At 44.4% G+C, this 23,213-nt stretch overlaps 1 protein-coding gene across 1 annotated transcript in view; it reads left to right on the top strand.

The window, feature by feature from the left end:
• The first annotated feature begins 2,225 nt into the window (after positions 1 to 2,225).
• Positions 2,226 to 23,213, top strand: part of RAF1 (Raf-1 proto-oncogene, serine/threonine kinase) — a 91,228-nt gene continuing 70,240 nt past the window's right edge. Inside the window, exon 1 of the mRNA XM_054076395.1 lies at positions 2,226 to 2,434. The gene's annotated coding sequence lies outside the window, so the exon portion shown is untranslated. The remainder of the gene's footprint in view (positions 2,435 to 23,213) is intronic.

The following is a 23,213-nucleotide window of genomic DNA, read 5'->3' as shown; positions in this document are numbered from 1 at the left end:
TGTTTTACCAACAGGCATTACCCATGGTCTGAAGCACTTTCAAGCAGGTGTGATAGCAGGAAGAGAAAGCGAAGGCGCTGGGTCATTTAAGGAAAAGTCTAGATGAGAAGAACAACTCTACGGAAAAGTTGCATCGATAAGGGAGATGAGCAAGTTTTCCACATCAGCTGTGCTTGACATGACAAGACAGTGAAGCATGGCAGCAGCAAGAGCAGTTCCTAAACTGTGATATTCAGTGTTGGGGGTAAATTATACCAGTTTTCTTGAGTTTCCTTTCAAGGGTTTGGTAATAAGGACGGTCAGAATGAAGGGTTAACCATGAATGAGGGGGAATCAAGAAGAACTGTGAGAGTCACTCAGAGCTAGAGGATGAGGATACATCAGGAGATTACAGAGGGGCTATTTTAACAGTCTCTTCCCAGCTGGTGCCACGGCAGGGCAGGCAGAACACCTGCATCAAATGGCATTACAGCTGTAGCACGGCCTCAGAGTGGCTGTCCACGTTTTGAATTAGTTGAGCAAATATGAATACGGAACACCATCTCTGCCAAGGAAACATACTTATATTTCATCATTTGCCCAAACCAGTTTAAAATATGCCAGAAACAAAAAAGAAATAGGACCTCTTTTATGCAATGGAGAAAACGGACGGATAATGTTAGTTGCTCTGTTCAAGATCTGTGCTTTACATTTCTTTTACTCTGCATTTGTTACTTATGAAGAGACAAGGAAACTGCCTTGTACAAAATTCATTTTCAAGCAATTTCAGTGTTACATACAATCTCTCCATTCACCATGTTGGCAAAACACTCTTCTTGCTCTCTCCACGTGGAGTTTCGCTCTTGCAGTGGCCTTTGTTCCATGGTAAGACCAATGCCTTTTCTGTTTTCCTTGACTCATACTCTTTCTTGGCAACAAACAATTAAGCCTGCCAAGATTTAGATAAACAACAAGGTGAAGTGCAAGGGCAGGAGTTGAGCATTTACCACCAGGCTAAATGAACTTTATTCCCTTGAGGCTGCAGAAGGACAAGTGGCACAGGGAGCTTTGTGTGGGATGGGCAGCCCGAGCCCTGTGTCGTAACCCAGGCTCTGCTGCTGACTCATCACCTCACCTCTGGGAAGCAACTGCCATCAGAGACTGGTTTTTTCTTCCATGAAGCGGTCACATGCTGCTGTAGACGCTGGTTACAATAGTTACAGATCCTACAATAGTTAGGGTGAACGGTTCCTCAAACAGATAAACTGGCAAGCCTTCATTTTGTTCTTTGGTACAGGACTTTTCTAGTTATAGAAAATTAAAAAGTGAGTTCGAGCAAGATAATTCAGCTCCTTGATAACAGAGACCAGATTTATTCCAGCTGCTTAAGTAAGAGGTTAAAACTGGCACCTACTCACCAAAGGCTGGGTTGAAGTTGGTGGCCCACATTGCTCCTAAACAGAACTGGCAGTTGCAGTTATGTGTGTATCAAACGAGCCATCACGACTTGGAAAATCTGACCTGTGAGATTATTGTCAGCGGTGACCTGCTGCCAAGCAGCCTATTCTTGTTTATTCCACTGAAGTCAACCTTGCTGACACAAGCCTTTTTTTAAAGGCGGTCTGCTCTGTGCATGCCTGTCCTGTTACCAGGTTACTGGAGAATGAAACCTCTCTGGGTTTTTGTATATCCCTGCTCTTACTTTTGGAAGTCTGCTCGCACAAATCTGTTAAAGAACAGACCTATTTGCATCCTTGATTTCTGTTTACTTATCTCTAAACATTCCCAGCTATTCTTTACATTTTGATGAACTCCAATTGCCTCCTTTCCCAAGCCCTGCTGTAAGATAAATAGAGGATTCAGACTATTTGGTTGTGGCCGGTGCCAAGGTTTGCGCTCTCGACAGCGTGCTGATCGTGGCTGCGATTCCTGGCTTGCAGGGACTTGGGATCCAGTTACATTTGCTGGCGTCAAGCAGACTCTACAGACCACTCTGAAATACTGAATCTAAAAATAAAAGAGTGAAAAAGTAATGAAACCAAAGAGAGTGGGATATTAAAATTCCAGGAAAATGAGAGGAAAGTTTGGGAGAGGCTCCTGAGCATTCTCGGGGGAGAACACTAACATATTGGGGGGGATAAATTAAGCCTATGGGTTTGCTGTTTTTAGCTCCGTTGCCCATGTGACGCTCTGGAGTTCAGCCCGTGGGTCCAGGTATTTCTGCTAGCACAAAGAATGCGTTAGAGCCTTTTGGAAAGGCAAATCATTCTGTCTGTCTCAGCTCCTTGCTGTTGCTCTCCCTAAGAACTGTTAACCCCAGATGCACTTGGTTTCTGTTTGCACGCCTCCTCCCAGCCGGGGTCCCGTCTCAACCTCCGGATTTCTCCTTGCAGATCGAACCTGCTGCTGACGGTGCCAGTGGGGCAGCGGAGTGTGGAACACGTTTCGGGCACTGGTGAGTCTCAGAGAGGGCAGATGGTGGTGGGGGGAATAGGATTTTCACAGCTTTTACCGTGCTTTTTGTAGTCCAGTGACATCTGGAAGATCAACGAATCCGTGAATCCAGGTTAAAGGGTCAGGATTAAATACTTGCTAGACCTGCTTCACAAGGTTAGATTAATCAGTCTGAGATCAGATAGAAAAGCCCACGTGCTATCTCTAAAGGGCATTTTATGAATCTCATGTAAAGAACTTGATGGGAATTTCCTCATTTTCTGAGAAAAAAATCTAATAATCTTTGAAATTGTGTTTTCCTATTTAAATATTAAACCAGCACAAAGATTAAGTTTTGCCAAGTAGAAAGTTGCATTTGTAAGTGTGACATTTGTTGTGACTGCCCTTTCCTGACCAGCGCTGTTCCATTTTGTGGTTTCAGACTGCCTGCATTTGAATTGTTTATAAAGATTCTTTCTAGATGTAATCGAAATCTGTTTGCAGGAGACTTTATTTCTGCCTCGTTTTCGATGTTTTGGAATCAAAACCACCATAACTGTGAAACTAAGATTTACAAGTAGCTGTGTTTGCATAACAAAGTATTATATTCACACAACACTGGAGCTCCATGGCTACGCATAATTGCAGTGATAGTGCATCTGCAGTGGGAGCTCCTTCGAAGTTTGCATATAGGTCAGAAGTTTCCAAATGATGATTGATATGATGTGTATTATATGCCACAATTTAGTCATGGGACTCAATTGTATCCATGAAGGCGATGAAGTTCTGCTTCTCCTACGAAACTGAAAGTTCAGCTGTGTGGACCCGAACCAGCCCTGTGCCACGGTGCTGGGATATTGCAGTGTCTTGTCTTACCTTCCTTCCGTCTCCTCATGCGTCGCTGCAATGCAGGCTGTTGCAGTGGATGAAGCAACAGGACTCAAGACCTTACCTCCCTGGCCTTGCATGTTTATGCGGTTTTTAGTTTAGCTTTGGGTCTTAATCTTGAGGACTGTGGCTCTCGTCTAGACGTGATCTACTGCCAGTGTTAAGTGGATGTTTAAAACTGCTTGGGTGTGTGGTTGGGGTTCCTTCTAATACTCTTAAGACAAATACTCTGTTGTGCCATCTGTGTGACCTTGAAAGTACTCGACATGCAGCACATCATGAAAGGTCATAGCTTTTTAACAGTATAGCCATAACGAAATGTTATAATAACAGAACAATTTGAAAGACACAATCAAGATACTTCAAAAGCTGTACTGCTAACTTAGATTTCTTCATTTCCCTCGGTAACTTTGCAGAAGAAATTTGGACCTATGTAGTTTTGTTTGCAGCAGAAGAAAAACTAATGGCACCATCAGGAGGGCAGTGGAAGCCGTTTCACGGTGTCTCAGGCTGCATGTGTTCTAAACAAAAGCCACCTAAAAATAAACATGCAAAATGCCAGTTACTTATGTACATGAACATGGCAGATTCCTTCATAGTTTGGTAGCACATCAAGTTTGCCATTTAATAGCTGATTAGGAGCACCTTACAGTGAGATATCCTGAGAGTATAAAGAACTAAATACTTTGCTGTCTTCTCCCGCGCCGCTCACCCCGGCGGTGAGTAGGGTTTGGTGGGATTCATGGCAGAGTTTGTGCCAGGACTGGCAGGCATTCCGATAGAGCGAGGAGGCTCTGGCAGGACGCGAGCCTCACGGAGCCAGGCACGTGGCCATGCAGCAGAGGTTCATCTGCTCGCTGCTCAGCCCTGCTGGGCTCTGGTGATGCCTCCTCTGACCGTTGTTTCAGCTACGGAACAAATCTTTGAACCCTCTATTTTAAACAAAGATGACTGGATAGGCTGAATTTCTCATTCGAATAGAAAACTGTCAAACTCACCCCCCGAATATCTAGGGTTTAATTTTTTTTTCCTAGACAGTCTGAGGTTTAATACATTTCAGCTATTTATTTGGAATTCATTTTAAGGAAATAAGTCATTCATATCCTCTGACAGAAAAAAACATCCCAAGGTTTTTGATGACTGCCCACAGTTGAACAATATCTGGCAGCGGGTCAGAAGTTGTAAGAAAAGCAATAATATCCTCCTTTATCAAAGCCTGTGTCAGCCAGGACATTCAGCACGCAGGAAGGTCTGGATTTTCTGCCTGACTCCTAAATCCTTCTCTCAACTCCCTCCGTCTTGTGTGTGCCCAGGTTCTCTCCCTCTTTGTGTCCACATTCTTGTGAAATCCTTCCTCTTGCTGCTCAGTAAAAAGCAGTTATTACGGGTGTTGTATGAAACTCTCCCCTGCCTTTTCTTCCAACTGAAACGGAAGTAAAGGCAAAAGGTGGGAGGCCTGAAATACCAATTCCTCTTTTCCAAAATGGGGAGCTGAGGCAGAGCCTAAGCGGATTGCTGAAGGACACGTGGTTTCTACTGGTGGAGAAACTAACCAGATCACTGCAGCTCACAGGAGGGTGTGCAGGAGACACAAGCAGGCTTTTGTACCAGCAAGATCCAGTGTAACCGCAGGACCAGACAATGTCAAAGTAAACTGATGTTTAGGAGTGGCAGAAAGATTAAGTCCTGCGGGGAGGTCAAGATCAGCAAAAAAGAATTGTAGAAATCTGAGACACTTAGCAAAGTCCCGGGTCTGTTTCAAGGTAGTGAGGAAACCAAGGGATGGGAATATCATTTATCTTCTTTCTTCATCTTATCTTCTTTCTGATGTACCTTCTAAGCAAAGAGTAAGTGTGTTAGAAGTCCCATGCAAAGTCTGGGCGTTGGGTTCTGCTTTTATTGTGTGTCTCTGAAAGCCCAAACAGTGATTATGGGATAATGTGTTTGAGAGCAGCCCTGCAGAGAAGGCCTTGGGGTGCTGATTGATGAGAAGCTCAACATGAGCCGGCAACGTACACTCACAGCCCAGAAGCCAACCGTGTCCTGGGCTGCATCCAAAGCAGCGTGGCCAGCAGGGAGGGAGGGGATTCTGCCCCTCTGTTCCTCTCTTGGGAGACCTCGTCTGGAGGATTGTGTCCGGTGCTGGAATCCTCAACACAAGAAGGAGATGGAGCTGTTGGAAGGGGTCCAGAGGAGGCTACAAGGGTGATCCGAGGGCTGGAGCCATATGAGGCTCCCATCTGAGGACAGGCTGAGAGGGTTGGGGTTGTTCGGTCTGGAGAAGAGAAAGCTCCAAGGAGACCCTATAGCGACATTCCAGTACCTGAAGGGGCTACAAGAAAGCTGGAGAGGGACTGTTCACAAAGGCTTGGAGTGATAGGATGAGAGGCAATGGGTATAAACTGGAGAGGTGCAGATTTAGAGAGGACATTAGACATTAAGAAGAATTTCTTCACCATGAGAGAGTGGTGAGGCCCCCAGGGAAGCTGTGGCTGCCCCATCCCTGGAGGCGTTCCAGGCCAGGTTGGATGGGCCTTGGGCAGCCTGAGCCAGTGGGAGGTGTCCCTGCCCATGGCAGGGGGGTTGGAACTGGATGATCTTTAAGGTCTCTTCCAAGCCAAACCATTCGATGATTCTATCATTTTTCCTTCTTGAGCAATTTGTTGTTGCTATTTTATCCATGTGGGGACAGATGTACAGATGGATGGACATGAGATATGACCTTAGGGCAGAGAACTAGCATGAACATTTGCAGTCCAAATAATCTGCTGGTAAACTATTAAGCAATGGAAATCAGGATTTTATGATTGGAAATGTCAAGCGGGCATAGCGTTTATTGTGTGTCATCTTCTTAGACACCTTCAAAGTCTAGCTCACTGTCTTTTACCTGCTTCATGTAAATCCATCCATTATTCTGCACATTTTCTTTTGGTCATGTGTAGCCGCAAATGCTTCATGGAAGACAGCGAGGTTTTTGTGAACAGAGCTGTCTCACACAGCCCAGGTGTCCGTGCCCGCGTTGTTGCTGCTGCCAGCAGCAGGCACTGGCCATGCCGGCACTGAGGACAGCTGACGTGAGAGCACAGACTGCACGGTGCTGCCAAAAGCCTGTGGATGGCCGTAGGAACATCAGTAATTCAAGATGTGCTGTGCTGAGCAGTGTTTATTGACCTCTATACTAACCCTGCCACCTTTACCTGGTGCTATATTTTAGGCTCACATAACCAGTACTGCAGAGTTAGAACTAGCACTCCAAAGTTCTGGGTCGCAACTCATTTGTACTGGTTTCTGAAGTTGTTATCTAAGGTAGCAGCAGAGTTAATTTGGTATTGTGTCCTATATTTTGTGCCTTATTTTAAATAATGATTGCTGGAGCAAGTTGAATATCTTGCATCTTGAGTATTAATGAAACTGGAAATCAGCCAGAACAACCAAGGAGAAAAACTTCTAGGCAGTTTTCCATATCTACAGTAAAACTGAAGTTTCTAGCAAAATTATCTAAGGAATCCAGGCTGAGAAAGGCTAACAAATGAAAAAGGAATGGCACAGAAAGGGCCATGCTATAAGGAAAAAAAAGTGAAGCATTTTTTTGATTTTGGACAAAGTTTCCTGCACGGTTGTATCACTGCATTGCTTTTATTCCTCAGAAAAATCTGAGTCAATGTGCTGCCAGTTCAGCAGCTACACTCAGATTTGCATGCTCTGGCAACCTTGGTGAATCAAAACTATCATTATTATTGAGTCAGCATGCCTGGAGGTATTTTAAAGCTGTGTAGATGTGGCACTTAGGGACATGGTTTAGTGGCAGACTTGGCAGTGTTGGGGTTACAGTTGGACTCGGAGGTCTTTTCCAACATCAATGATTCCATTCCACTCCATTCCATTCCACTCCATTCCATTCCATTCCATTCCATTCCATTCCATTCCATTCTGTCTTATCTTGGAGAGACAGAAGTTATTACGCGCCACTGCCCTTTCGTAAGTGAAATAAACCATGCCCTTCTAGCCAAGAACCAAAATGTTGTGTAGACTTCCATCTCCTATTTTAATTTTTCGGTGCCTCAGCTCTGGTACAGTTTGTTGAATGTTATCCCATTCTTAAAGATTAAGAACAAGCCGACTCCGCTTGTTGTGTTTTGAATGTGAGAGTACATTTCAAGGAAAAAAAAAAACCCATTGCTCTATTTGCAGCAAAACTAAAGCAGCTTCACTACAGACTTACACGGCCTCAGCCATGAGGCACCTTTGGTCCCCACGATAATAAATAAGGGTCTGAACTGTGTTTCTCCTTTCAGTGTCATCCCCTAGGGCAAACCCCTCACACACTGTGGCTAATTCAGCTGTAGGTAAATGGTGACTGCCCAGCCCACTGTAGTAAACAGTAAATGTACAATGGTTGCTTTCTGAGTTCGTTCTTTCCATCAGCTGGGAATGAATATGGTTCCTTTTTCTGTCTTCTGCTGCTGACTTCCAAGAAACTTTAGAAATTTAATTACTTTTGAGACCTTGGCTCATGCATCAAATATGTTTGAAATTTGGAGCCAGAGATAGACTGAACCATTACGTAAGCTTCCTCTCCGTAGGAAAGCGAGCTAATCAGGATTGTTCCATAAAAGCCCCACACCCAAATGACTGGAAGTGCATTTTTTTTTACAAACATTGACCTATGCCAAACAATAGCTCCCAGAACCCCTGTGCCAGTGGCCTTGTCCTTGGCAGCGCTACGTGCTCGTGTTTGACAGTGAAGCACATGATGTTTGTCGTCCGCTTTGAAGGAGGAGTTTACAAGTTTCATATTCCCCTCTTCAGCTCAGTTGAATCCAAATCATTAATAGTTACCATTAACCAGGTGGTAGGAGAAAGAATAACAAAGTGGAAATGCAGCAAAATTCTTTTCCAGAATGTGAGGTGACCGTGCTTTTCCCCTCTAGGCTCCAAAGCTGTCCTGTGTTTCATTTCACTGGCGGGTATCCCACTCTGCTTCAAAATCTGAAGCAAAAAGCTTGGGATGAGTATTCTGGCCATTCATAGTATGTGAGATTAATATTGTTGGCCATCTGCAGCCTGATCCAGTGGGAAGTGTCCCTGCCCATGGCAGAGGGGGTTGAACTGGGTGATCTTTAAGGTCCCTTCCAACCTAAACTATTCTATGATTCTACTCTGCCCAATGCAATTCAGACAGCGCTCCCTCATCTGCTCACCAGCCTGGTTCTGTTGCTGTAGATGATGTGGTTGCCACCTACCTCATTTTTGAAGCCCAAATGCTGTCTTTTTTCTGGTTTTTGCATGTTCCTATAGCATGGATTGTGCTCTATGCTCCTTCCAATTCCTCCCTCTACGTGGGGGAACATGGGAATATTGACTATACTTTTACTCCTGAGCTCCAAGATGCTATATCACTCCTACTGGGAAAGCCCAAAGAGGCTACTGGTGTAAACAAGAGCAGTAGCTGTGTGCAAAGCCAAAGGATGGAGCAGCACTTGAAAGAAAATGAAGTGTTCCCTTTGCCACTGAGCTGATCCTTGTACAAACCTTTATTATATTCATGCAGTTCTCCCACAAAAGATGTGTTTGGTTTTAGTTCGCTTTTAATCATACTGCACCGGTATTTAGTTGAATACCTGTTCATTTTGATACCAGAGTTATATTAACTTTTGCAATCAACTGAATATAAACAGATTCATTTGCATACTCAAATTTAATAGTTGCTCATTTTGATTCCAGAAGGTATAAAGAAGTCCCTGCTTAAAACACCTGGTGTTTGAAGATCCTTAGCTTGTTCTCCCTTTTGAATATTTTCAACCAGAGATCACTTTCTTCCCCTTTGTCAGATTTGGTGAGAATCAACTTTGTATGTGAACAATGTCTGTGAAAGCATTGGAGAAGAGAAAAAAGAAATCAAAAGTTCTGGCAAGCCCAAGTTTGCTAGCCCCAAACACCCGGCAGACACCTGCACAAATGTTGTTTGCATACAAATAAACCTGTGTACACAGGACTCTGGGAAAAAAATCCTACGGACTCAACCACACTGCAGAAGCCAATCCCCAGCTCTCCACCTTTGGCAGCACATCCCTGTTGAAACAGTGATTAGCTTAAAGTAATTGCATTCAAGGAAAAAATAGAATACTTTTGCTAAATGATGACAGATTCTCACCCTCTGACATGGAGACTTTCCTAGTGTTTTTAACTGGTTGGCTGAATCTTACACACAGATTATTTTTAGCTGCACCTGTAGGCTGGTTTTGCTTTTTTAAAATGTTTACACACGCACCTACAACCTTTTCCCTCTCCCCACTGGATCCACATGCTGATCTAAGCAGTATCCTCACACAAAGAACCATCTCAGCGACACCCTTGCCAACAAACCATCTGCAACAGAGGATTCTGCTTTATAATAGCCACAACATTTACAATGTCCTTTTCTCTTTCTAAAAGTGGGGAAACTGCAACAGGACAAGGCAGGACTGAAGCTATTCCTAAGCAGAGGTCCCAAATGCGGCAGCGGGTGTTGAAAGCTCTTCCAAGCTTGGTGTGTTATGTCAGCGGCTGCTCCTGACCCACAGCCTGCTTCCCACTGTTCACGTGTGGTCTTTTACAACCCAACCATGGTCTCAAATGGAGAAAAATTGCTTGAACTACACATATGAATTTATGCATAACAGGACAATATTTTCTTACAATGAACTGAAATTAACTCTTCCCAACCACTACCTTATTGTTTCTCACTTGCACTTGAGTTCCTTTACTTCTTATCACATACATGAGAATAATTTTACTATTTTTACTAGGCAACTAGAATTTAATCTGCTTGTCCACCAGTTCACTAGTACCTAAAAAAGCTGCCTAAAAATGAGCATCTTTCCTGAACTTTCACATGGAAAATTATTCAACCATTTTTGTTGGGAAATCTGTAGTGGATTGGAAACAAGCCTTGTCAGAACCAACTGACATGAACAGTTTTGGATGCAGAAGCTTGAAACTTCAGGCGGAGAAAGCAGTGCTGCTCTGTAGAGTAAAAGCCATCCCAGACTTCCTATTTCAAACCTTCCAAAAGGCAACCTTAAAGCAGTTGGGATTGATTATTGTTCTCATAAATGTCTAGCTCAGAATTTTTTTTCAATAGAAGTATTAATATAATATAAGTAAAATAAGTATAATGCTAATGTAAGTAAAAGTTGTTGATCTCTTGAAGAGAGTCATAGTTAGGAAGGTGAATCTTTTACCAGAAATATAGGAGAAAATTTCTATTAATCATAGAATCGTTTAGGTTGGAAAAGACCTCTAAACTCATCTAGTCCAACCGCCAGCCCAACCCCACTGGGCCTGCTAAACCTTGTCCCGAAGTGCTACATCCACACATTGTTTGAACCCCTCCAGGGATGGAGACACCCCCACCGCCCTGAGCAGCCTCTGTCAGTGAAGCAATGTTTCCTAATATCCAATCTAAACCTCCCCCAGTGCAACTTGAGGCCGTTAAGTTTCCCCGTGTGCTGAAATGGCTTTGTGCTTCACAAGGGCAATGCTCTTGGCAGCCGTTCTCTCCCCACGTATTAATATCATTCTTTCTGCAGTACCTAGATTGTGCAGGTGATTTCTGAGTTTTGTTTCTTTTTTTGCATTTGGCTTCCATGCAAAGTGGTATTTTTAATTCAAGTCTGTATGGACACACATCTGCAGTGCTAAGCAGAGATTTGCCACTTTTGTACTTACTGGTGCAAAAAGGATTGTCCAGGAGCAGAGCAATGCTCCACCATGGCATACTTGGGGCTTGTCGGATGACTGACTGCAAATAGAAAGAAAGGGTGTGCTGGGGGAAGGCTGTGTATTCCTCATGCAGTATTATCTTCCCCAGGAGACCAGATGGGTTACATTTTAGGGAAATATTTCATCTCCCCACTTTCTTTGTACCCGAAGCTCATGTATATTGAGTGAAAAGCCTGTTCTGTCTTTGTCCTATACCACTCTCGGGACTGTTGTCTGTTTTCCCACTTGCAGAACAAGGCAGAGACCACAATGAAAGAGTGGATGTGGTAATAAGAAAAAGACAGACAGCAACCTCTTTGCCTCCTCTCTTTGCTCTAGCGGAAAGGAGAAGTCCATGAAGTTGCTGCAGTGCAGAACATAGGTCTTCAGCGTTGGAGACAGCTGGAGAACAAGTATGATGGTGGTCATAGCGGCTCTGCTCTTTGAGAAGCTGCGTGCTTGCCCGAAGGGAGAGGGCAGAAGCTGTCCACTGACAGCCACTGCCTGAACCTGGAGAGAAGGGATGGCTGGGAAGGACAGTAACTCTCTGATGGGCCCTCAAGGTGCTGGCAGGAAGAAAGGTCTGTGGGAACAGCTGTCGGAACAGAAGGCAGGAGAAATTTGGAGATTCCCATAAGGACAAAAAGAGTTAGTATTTTAGTTCAAGCTCTATTGGGTTTTTTGCTGCCATAGACCCATTCTTGCTGCATGCTAATTTGCATTTAATACTGCAGCCTCCTCCTCGCTTTTACATATGCATTGCCTTTTAACGGCTGGAGATATTAATAGCAGAATCTTTTCAAATTGTGACCGTGGAAGATGCTTTGTTGTAATGCATTTCCTTAAGTGCAAAGCGCCAAATGCAAAATAACAAGAATAGCCCTGATTTTGCCAAACAGGAAAGAAAAAGTGGGTCAGGCTTAAGTGTACTCGTTGCTGATCTGCTGAATTGCTAAGCACCTGAAGTTAGTGGGTAGCAGCAGCAATTGCAATTGCTCGCTGAGGTTCTCCTTGCCTTATTAAATCAAGTCAATACTTGCTCAATGATCAGAATCTCTCTCAGCTTCAGCCTCGTGTTGGAGCTTGGGGGAGGAGGCTTGCATGCAGGCTTCACTGTTCTTCTCATAAGGACTAATAAACAGTACGAAAATGGAAGCATGAACAATCTGTCTTGCCTGAGGATATTATTGAAACCTGGTTACATGTAGATTCATTCTTCTTTGGTGATGGCAACTCCCAATCTGAAGTCACCTGTAGCAGATGAGGAATTCCTTGGGTGTATCAGATACTTCATTTACCTTTGGGCAGATACCAAGAAAAATTACAGGTTAGTTAGCTAGTTCAAAAGAGAAAAAGATGGATTGCAATTAGAGAGCCCATTATAAGCAGGAGGCTAATACCTGCCAAGCTGCATTCTGGGATGTTGGGATCTGTTCCCAACACCATCAGATGACATGCAGAAGGAGATGCAGTAAGTACAAGGCTTTGATTTTGAAATTATATACATAAATATATATACACATACATATTTTTTTATCTGAGGGAAGATTTTAATCACTATTTAATCAAAGATAATGTTTTCAAGGTGCAGAAGCAGCTCTGGTCTTCTTCAGATTATATATTAAAGCTGGCTATACATTTATAAATCTCGTTTTGTCAGGACTGAGGGTTTCAGATTGTGGCTATGGCTTTACTTTGAACAGCATAGCATGCACTCCTCACTGAGTACAAAAATACATGGTTACTGTCCTGAGAGAGCTGAGCAGTTAATGTATGGTGAATTGGTGCTATGTTAGATGTGAAAAGCATTTAGATACCATGGCTAATTTTACACATGGACTGGAGATGGCTCTAATTCTTTGTTTCCACGAGGTACGTAAGACTCTCTTGTGACAGTTTTGTGTCCTGCTCAAATGTACTCAGCTCACACGTTAAATAAATACAGTTTAGAAGTACTTTATAAGTGTGCGGATCTTGGAGCCTACGTGGCAACGCTGGAGCGAGCAGGACTCGGGAATGTACCCGATCCCTGCAGCTGGTTTACGAAGGAGTGGATGTGCATCCTAGCCAGCTACTCCACCTTCCTCTGCTCAGATGAACTCTTTCCCGTCAAAGGTTCCAGCCCTGTACTGTGAATTATATATTTAAACTTTAATCGGGCATGTGTACAAGGCTATCATCAATGGGGTTGAAAACAGGAGGATTTAGGACTCAGCACTATATAAGAGGTTAGGACTGCTCTTTATGGCCTCATACACAGTAGTTACTCTGATTTAGTTGTATTTCACATAGATTGTTTTCAGCAGATGGAAATGATGAGAAGAAAAGGGAAAAGGCGGTGCCTTGGGAGTGTTTGGACATGAAGAAGAGGGGATTCCTCTAACAGTTTTATTCCTGAGACAACACCACTAGATCTTGTTACAGAATTCAGTGCTCCTGTGTGCTAAGATTAAGAGAAAACAGATTCGGTAATCATTCCTTTTGCCTAATGTAATTGAAGGAACCTGTAACTGAGAGACTGGGAATGATATGCTACTTTTATTAAATAATTAGTTTTAGATGGATGCAAATTCAATTCTTTAAGAGGAGTTCAAAACTGTCTGGAGCCCAGATTAGTGTAGTTTTGTGTATGCGAGTGAATGCAAGGGAAATCCCTTCCTTATCACCGCTCCATCAATAAAAACCTTTCTCTGAGCAGATTCCAGCACCCAGATCTCTGAGATCCCTTTGAGATTGTTAGAGGTATCCTGCTCCCACCTTGTTTTTCTCAGTACTGCCTCTTTCCACTGTACGGAAGGAAACAGTAGCCAAGGGACGCAAGATAGCAGCCAAACCAGATGCGACTTGAGCGTCTCTTGTAGCAAGTGGCTGCGATGTAAAGGAACTGTTTCCTCTGGCTACAAAGGTGTGTGTTGATAATAGCTACCTTTCTGCAGATAGGCAGCCCTCAATTTCAGAATCAAGTTAGTGTCCTGTCTTGCTGATCAATGACATCCAGAAGGAAGCTGTAAGTACCAGCTTAGTGTAGGACTGTGAAAACCAAACCCAAACCTTATTCAGTTCCACTTAACCCCCCCTCCGTCACCCCGCCAGCTCCCAGGATTTAATTGCTGTCTCTGATCTTGCGAACGCATGCCTCCCACAAAGTGTTTTCCAGGACCTTTCTGAACCCGCTTTCTTCCCCAGGCTTTGCATTTGGCTTCCTTCACGTATTGCCAAAAGCTCACAGTCCTCTCCTCAAAATCTTGAAACCCAAAATAAATGCTTTGCCCACCGTTCTCTAGTTGGTTCTTTGACCCAATTCTCCTTACAGACCCAAAGCTCAAAGCCTGACTTCCTTCTGGAGGAGGCAAGCAATTAGCATGGCTTAAAGAGCTGAAGAACTGTGAATTTCTAACTCGTATGAGCATGTGCTACTTCTACTCAAAGTTTATTTGCTAACAAGGGCTTGTGGAAGATTTATTATTTCACCAAAGAATTACTCAAATTCTTGACTGCAGGCTAATGAAGAAAAACTGTTTCATAAACCAAAGCCAAGTTTTACACATTTAGGTCGTAATCAGAATCTTGTGCAATATTGTTTATATAATTGTCCAGATTCAAATGTGGTTGTTAAAGCACTGTGTTCAGTTTGGGGCCCCTCAGTCCAAGAAGGATGTTGAGGTGCTAAAGCACATCCAGAGAAGGACGAGGGACCTGGGGCAGGGTCTGGAGCCCAGGAGTTCTGGAAGCGGCTCAGGGTCCTGGGGCTGTTTAGCCTGGAGAAGAGGAGGCTGAGCGGAGACCTCATCACTCTCTGCAGCTCCTTAAAGGAGGTTGTGGTGAGGTGGGTGATGGGCTCTTCTCCCAAGAAGATAGGACGACAGGAAATGGCCTCAAGTTGCACCAGGGGAGGTTTAGATTGGATATTCGGAAATATGTCTTTACTGACAAAGTGGTGAAGCCCTGGCAGAGGCTGCCCAGGGTGGAGGTGGAGTCTCCATCTCTGGAGGGGTTCAAAATTGTGTATCTGTGGCACTTCAGGACAGGGTTTAGCAGGCACGGTGGTGTTGGACTGACAGTTGGACTGGATGAGCTTAGAGGTCTTTTCCAACCTTAGTGATTCCGTGATTCTAAATAGATGCCATGGTAGATAAGAAGGACTCACATTCTGATCAGGATCATTGTAAATGAATGGTATGACTGACTGTAGCTTTTCTTGATGGACAAAGATACTAGAGATGAAGCATGGAGTCAGAAGGACCACCGTGCTTTGATACAGAGCTCGGTGATGTGAATGCTTTGTGCTTGAAGTACCACTGTAGCCTTCACCCTAGTACTTCTTACCCAATGTCTGTCTCGCTTCCCGTTTTCCACACATGCTGTGCCTTTGTATTATTAACTAGCTGTTTATATGAAAAATGTCGCTTGTGCTATTGCACCCTTCCCCTTTGACTGTGACAAACTGCTCCATCTCCCCTGGTCTGTATCCTGTATCTCCAAACAGGGGTCTATGAATACTCAATAGAGACATTTTGTCGTCAAAAGACAGGGTTTTTTTATACTCCTGGTTTCAATTACACACTAAACTCTCAGATTATAAAAGGACATGAGCTCATTGCTTCAGTCTATCCAACCACCAGTGAATTAAGAGGATTTTTTTTATTGAACAAGCAAAATGCAGCATTTAACAGCTCTTTTCAACACAATTGCAGAAATTAGTGCAATATTGGTAAATTTACATCCGTGTTGTGTTGTTTTTTTAAAAAGGTTGGCTGGGAAACAAGAACACACTGGCCACGATAACAGACCTTTGGTGGTCCCTCTTCTACACTGTAGTAGTAAGACATGGAACATTCAAGCCAGTCTTCCACTAGGGGAGGGAAAAGTTGTCAAAAACCTGGGTGTATTTGCCCAAGGAGATTGTGGCTGCCCCATCCCTGGAGGTCTTCAAGGCCAGGTTGGATGGGGCTTTCAGCACCCTGATCCAGTGGGAGGTGGGACACCATGATGGCAGGGGGTGGAACTAGATGGGCTTTGAGGTCCCTTCCAGCCCAAAGTGATTCTATCCCTGGCCCTGCTGTGGCTGGGATGGAGCAGGAGGCTGTTCGGAGAGCACTGCCTCCTTCTAGCCCTTCCAAGTGTTGTGTGCGCCACTGAGGGTCTCCTGTGCTGCTTCACCCTCAGGGGTTTGTGGAGGAAGCAGTGGGTAAACTGAGGCGCAGTGGGGTTGCTGCAAGGAGGTGACAGAGAGACCTCATCACTGTCTACAGCTTCCTGAAAGGAGGTTGTGCGGAGGTGGATGCTGGTCCCTTTCCCCAGGTGACAAGCGATAGGATGAGAGCAAATGCCTCAAGTTGTGCCAGAGGAGGTTTAGATTGGACGTTAAGAAAATCAAAGCATTCTCAGGCATTGGCAACGGCCCAGGCTGGTGGTTGAGTCCCAGTCCCTGGAGGTATTTAAAAGCCACACAGATGAGGTGCCCAGGGATACGGTTTAGTAGTAGACAGGTATGGTTGGACTTGATGATCTCAAAGGTCTTTTCCAGCCAAATGATTCTATGATTCAGTGACACTGGTCTTGTTTACAGTAACTTTTGCGCAAACAGTGACCAGAGGCTATCCTAGATAAATGCATTTCAGAAATCTTCATGCCAATAACTATGCCTACAGCCTGAAATATCCAATAAATTCTGTTAGCAGCAACTTCTTGAGCAATTCCTTGATCTTCCAATGCTGCACTTGCTTACCTACAGAGGATGTATCGACATTTCCAGAGAAAGCTGTCTTAGACTATTGGTAGGCAATATTTCTTTAATAGGTACATGTCTAAAGGTCAATAGGACTGACTGGAGTGATCTTAAGCATAAATACTTGTGTAGCCCTGAGAGAATAAATCTATATTGAAGTTTCTTTCTAGCTTGACATCTATAACTTATCTTGCCTGTTCTTTTCCCTTGTTCCACCTGTGCCAAAGGTGGGTTGGATATGTTGTGATCACATCTTCTCTTGCAATGTAACATATACTGTAAGTACTTGAATGAAAAAAAGACTTATTATGTATCTGGTTTGAAGTAAGCACAAAGATAATTCAAAACATTCAGATGCTTTTGTGTTCCTATAATATAACTGCCTAGAGGCCCATAAATTATCACTTGGTGGGCCTTCAGATTCTGCTCCAGTGGAATGCATTGGGTAAGAACAAAAGCAACTGAACAAGTTAGGAATGAAATACAGCTTCCAATCTAGCTGTACTGTTCAATACTGAATTGCCCGCATAAATCGTAATTGCTTTCTAACAGGAAGCAAAAGATGTTTAATCCCTCTCAGAAGAAGCAGAAATCAGTCATTCACAGATCCAAATCTATTTGTATGCAAAGATTGCTCATCTATAAATTGCAGCTGCTTTCAGATGCAGTGTTAGATTACTCGCTACACCCTGAAAATAGCTGCAAACCAGTAGAGAATGCTGATGTTTGTTCTTTCAAGTTAATTACTTATGCAAAAACGCATCTGTTGAATGACATTGATGAAGCTCATGATTTTCAAATATTTCCTTATCCTACACAGTGATTACTCCAAATGTATATGCTCAGAAAGAGGACTCATCAAGAATCTTTCAACAAGATGCTTTTTCATTGGAAAATGGGATTCAAAGCCAAAAGTTTTGCACGGAAATTAATTCATTTTGGTGAAGCTTTTTTCAGGGAAGGTTTCAGTGTTCCAAGACAAAGCTTCTGGTTTAGATGAGAGATCCTTTCATTCCAGATCATCAAATAATGTAGGACAATTGCTTGGGACAAAATAAGTTCCAGGATCTTGCTCCTATTCATGCGTAGCTGTACAAAGTAAACCAGTTCCATCAGGAAAGACTGAAAGACCTAGTGGAAACCAGCCACCAGAACTGGATTTAGGTATCCAACTCAGTTATGGCAGAGCCTGAGGACCTTGCGTGTTTATTTTGGTTTACTGACAAGCTTCAAAAATGGCCTTGGCTTTCTTGTCTAAAACTCCTTAGGGAGTTCCTCCTAAAACACTTCCACCTCTTGCTAAAGTAACTTCTAATCCAGAAAGAACGGTTTTGCAGATTCCAAGTACTATTATGGGAAAACTAGGAAACAGGAGATGTGTCCTCATTACAGCTTAAATAAACCTGGGTTCCTCCCTTCAGAGAAAAGTAGTCCAGAAGTGAAACTAACTTTCTTTAGAGCAGAAGCATCCTACTTGAGCCTCTTGCATATCGCTCCACAGCCATCCTTGATCGTCAAGGGCTTCTAGATCCTTCTCCCCTAGTGCCGGTCCCCTTCATACCAAGTCTCTAAAAGACTGGATTCCTCCCACTCTAGTACTCTTTGTGATGGGAAAACAAAGGGATTGTAATTTTCTCTTTTCCCTTCATGGACTAGTCTTGGAGACAGCACTAAAAAGAAGACATTAAACCTTACTTTTTAGGGAAGAGGAGAGAATGAAGAACACAAAACCCCATCTTGTGTATTGTGTACTGAATTCTTTTCCTATATCTCAATGACTGAGTCCTATGTCTGTGCCTTAATGCCACCTTCTGTACTTGGATTACTTCATCTTCAGGAAGCACTCTTCTACGAGCTATGCATGGGCCCTCCATGGTGAGTGGCTGGACAGTATCTTCAACTATAAATTTGGTGCTGATGTTTCAGAATTAACCTCAAAAAGCACAGACTGGATCCCAAAATATCCCAAGGACGAAAACTTCCACGACAGCAACAACAGACCCAAGAAAAGCAAATGGAGTGTGTCTGTATATATCTATTTATTTGATTACCTCAAGCACTCTGTACTCGAGTCTGTAAAGCTGCCAGTTCTCCTAAATGTATAGAATGCGATTTGCCTTTGGGGTACTGGAGCTTTTGAAGCTGCTTGGTAAGAAAGGCTTCCAGTAACGCCTCATGTTCTGTTCCACCATCCTATCTGCTTACATCAGTTAGTGATCCACCCGATGGAAACATCAATACTCACTGTAGCCAGCTTTCATTTACCCACAGATCTGACCCCTTCCTTACATTCCTGTTCCACGTGAGTTGCAGTGTGCACCTGCTTTAACAGTAGGCTTGAGACTGCTTCTAGAGTGGAGTCCTCCTGACAAACAGAGGAAACCCTAAGTGTTCTTCGGTCTACATCTATGCTGAGAGGGAGAGCAAAGCCCAGCTGACCCACTGTTTGCAGGAACGGTAGGGAGAAGGGGTGATTGCTGACTTGGACTTCTAGGCACTTGCTGCTTCTTCTCTCTGCTCACTCTGCTCTTGGTAGAATCAAGAGAAAGAGTCTGTATGGTCAGTGTTCAAAGGAACTGGTTAGGAACTGCAGTCTGTCCCCCAAACCAGACCAAGACTATATCGTGGGTCAGCTTTACCACTGATGATACGTGGAACATTTTCCCTTTGTGGAATTAAACATGGAGTTGTTACACAACTGGTTCCACAAGATCAGAGCTTAATGCAAACAAAAACTTGTACATGGCCAGGGAATTCAAGATAAGTTGTTGCCGTGTAACTTTTTGTTTTCAGCTTCCCACTGGCAGTCTGCAAGGTGATGACACCAAGCTGAGCAGTGCGGACGTCACACCAGAAAGACTGGATGTCATCCAGAGGGACCTGGAGAAGCTGGAGGAGTGGGGCTGTGTGAACCTCATGAGGTTTGACAAGGCCAAGTGCAAGGTCCTACACCTGGGTCAGGGCAATCTGCAGTTACAATACAGAATGGGGGATGATGTGATTGAGAGCAGCTCTGAGGAGGACTTGGGGTGCTGGGGGATGAGAAGATCAGCATGAGGTGGCAATGTGCGCTTGCAGCCCAGAAGCCAACCGTGTCCTGGGCTGCATCAAAAGCAGCGTGGCCAGCAGGGAGGGAGGGGATTCTGCCCCTCTGTTCCTCTCTTGTGAGACCTCATATGGAGGAGTGTGTCCAGTTCTGGAATCCTCAACATAAGAAGGAGATGGAGCTGTTGGAACGCGTCCAGAGGAGGCTACAAAGATGATCTGGAGCACCTCCCATATGGGATAGACTGAGAGAGTTGAGGTTGTTCAGCCTGGAGAAGAGAAGGCTCCAAGGAGACCTTCTAGCAACCTTCCAGTACCTGAAGGGGCTACAGAAAAGCTGGAGAGGGACTGTTCACAAAGGGTTGTGGTGATAGGACGAGGGGCAATGGGGATAAACTGGAGAGGGACAGATTTAGACTGGACAGAAGGAGGAATTCCTTCACCATGAGAGTGGTGAGGCCCTGGCCCAGGTTGCCCAGGGAAGCTGTGGCTGCCCCATCCCTGGAGGTGTTCCAGGCCAGGTTGGATGGGCCTTGGGCAGCCTGAGCCAGTGGGAGGTGTCCCTGCCCATGGCAGGGGGGTTGGAACTGGATGGGCTTTAAGGTCCCTTCCAACCTGAACTAATCTATGATTCTATGATTGTCAAAACAGATTTGTAAGCAGTAGTACTTGCTGTTCTCCAGAACTCCTGAAATGCTGTATCTCAACACTGTTCAGCTGTCCTCCCCACTAAAGTCTAGCTAGGTCGGAGTATGAGAAAGTTTTGTGTCACAGAGCAGATGGGGAACAAAGTGGTAATAGGGAGTTTACTGATTTGTGATGGTGTTCACATTTGATGTTTCTCAGACGCTTACAGTTTTGGACCAAATAGCGTCTATGAAATCATGTCAGAGAGGTAACTGAGGAGCTCTGTAACTACAGCAACATGAGCTGAGTGTTAATTTTATTCCTTCTTTCACAGGCCATGGGGGAAGCAGGGTTGCTAGCCAGAAAACTGCAATGTTCATAATATTTTAATGTCATCTCAGTATGCTGAGAAGAAACTGTTAATTTTGGTTCTGTTTATGTTTTGGACAGCAAAAGCAGAGTGTTTATGCTGCCAGCATGCTAGCAAAACTCTTCCCAAGGCAGATACATGAGATTTCACAGATGTCTAGAACAAACGTACAAATGCTATGAGTGGTAAGAATGCAAAAAAAGATATTAAACCTAAACCAGAACCAGTTTTTCCCTCATGGGAGAGAGTAAGAACGTCTATGGTCCTGGAGAGCGTGCCCTTCTATGAGGAGTTTCTCTGCTGGTTCCTGAGGGTCTTTTTCTCTCTTCATTCCCCATACCCTATAGCAAAGAAGGGAGGCAGATGCATCAGATGAGGAAGGAGCACGTTATTTATACTGGGGACTTTCTCTTACAGATGTAAAGTTTACACTGACACCTACATCTTCTTGACCCAGGAAAGTTGGTGAGGCTCACTCCTGCCTGACTTCCACTGTGAGCTTTGCCTTTCATCCACCAGATGCAGAATAACACTTAGATAGCTGATTTGTGGCTGAAGTGGGAACTTTACGTAGTAAATCATTCTGTTTTCTATTCTAGTGTGCTCTTTAGTCTTTCTTCGTGATTAAACTCTTTGTTTTGTTGTTATCCAATTCCTCAGTCTTCATTATTATAGTGGGGTTTTTTTTTGGCGTTGTTTTTTTGTAGCTGTGCGGCGTTAGTAGGCATCAGAGATATTTTTCTTGTCCATATTCCAGTTACGTCCAACGCAGCAAAAATTCTGGCTTATGAATATGTCCCTCATATAACCAAAGCTGATGCCTCGAACGGTTGGAAGGGCAAGGGCAGCATGCCTGTTTCCATTTCAAGGGTAGTGAATTGAGGCACCGGGAGGCTCTGGACCCGTACTGAACAAAATATTTTCCAAATGTTCCAATATATTAGGACTGAGTTCTTGTTACAGAAATGCCCAGGAGTCTTGTGATTTTAGCTGGTCTTTGCCTCATCCTTCCTCACTGAGGTATGGAAGTGTTAAGTAGGAATAAAGGGCAAACCTGAAAGTTGGAGCCTAAACCTGTCTCTGATGGCTGATAGAGACAACTTCTGAGATTGCCTTTGCAGCACGACCTATCTTCCAGAGCCCTCGAACCTCTTGGTTCTGCTTTGGACACAGGTGGAGCATCCACTGGGAAGTGTGCCCCGGGCCAGCAGCCTGCAGGAGGGCTGTAGGTATGGGTGCTCAGGTGGCTTGTGCTTATAGCTGTCCTGGGGGTGCTCTTTCAGAGCCCTTTAGACACAGCTTAAGCACACAGACATCTACAAAACTCACAGCAGAGCTGACTATTTTGATGCGAAGCTTGACATGAGCCGGCACTGTGTGCTCACAGCTCAGAAACCAACTGCGTCCTGGGCTGCATCCAAAGCAGCGTGGCCAGCAGGGAGGGAGGGGATTCTGCCCCTCTGTTCCTCTCTTGGGAGACCTCATCTGGAGGACTGTGTCCAGTTCTGGAATCCTCAATGTAAGAAGGAGATGGAGCTGTTGGAACGGGTCCAGAGGAGGCTACAACAATGATCCGAGGGCTGGAGCACCTCCCATCCGAGGACAGGCTGAGAGAGTTGGGATTGTTCAGCCTGGAGAAGAGAAGGCTCCAAAGAGACTTTAGAGTGACCGTCCCATACCTGAAGGGGCTACAAGAAAGCTGGGGAGGGACTGTTCACAAAGGCTTGTGGGGATAGGACGAGGGGCAATGGGTGTAAACTGGAGAGGGGCAGATTTAGACTGGACATAAGGAGGAATTTCTTCACCATGAGAGTGGTGAGGCCCTGGCCCAGGTTGCCCAGGGAAGCTGTGGAGGTGTTCCAGGCCAGGTTGGATGGGCCTTGGGCAGCCTGAGCCAGTGGGAGGTGACCCTGCAGGGGGGTTGGAACTGGATGGGCTTTACTGTCCCTTCCAACCCAAACTATTCTATGATTCTATGATTCTATTTCACCTCAGCCTCTCTAGTTCAGAGTCTCTGAGTCCTGTGACTTTTTGAATCATGTGAGTCTGGTGAGGACTGGTATCAGTCTGGTGCGGATATGAGAAGTTCCAGCCCCACTGTGAGTTTCAGCCCTTTGCAGGACAGAATTCTTGTAAGGCGCTCCCCTTCTTTCTATACCGCTAGAAGCAGCAGCAATAGTAAAGCGAAGACGGGAAGTGGAACTAAATCCCTATTAGAGAGAAGGATGAAATCTGCGGGAGTGAAATATCTCTTGAGATTGAGGTCAAGTAAACTTGAGAATGGCGGCTATAGTGTGACATCTGCCATTCCCCCATCATGTGGGATAGCTGAGGGAGTAGAAACAAATACCCCTCCCCAAGGGACAGATCTAATCTTTCTACAGGATTATTTTTTTCCTT

Source organism: Cuculus canorus, chromosome 11, assembly GCF_017976375.1.
Source record: "Cuculus canorus isolate bCucCan1 chromosome 11, bCucCan1.pri, whole genome shotgun sequence".
In the NCBI taxonomy this organism is placed as follows: Eukaryota; Metazoa; Chordata; class Aves; order Cuculiformes; family Cuculidae; genus Cuculus; species Cuculus canorus.
Note: the sequence above shows the minus strand (reverse complement) of the source record. Positions and strands in the feature narration are given on the sequence as shown.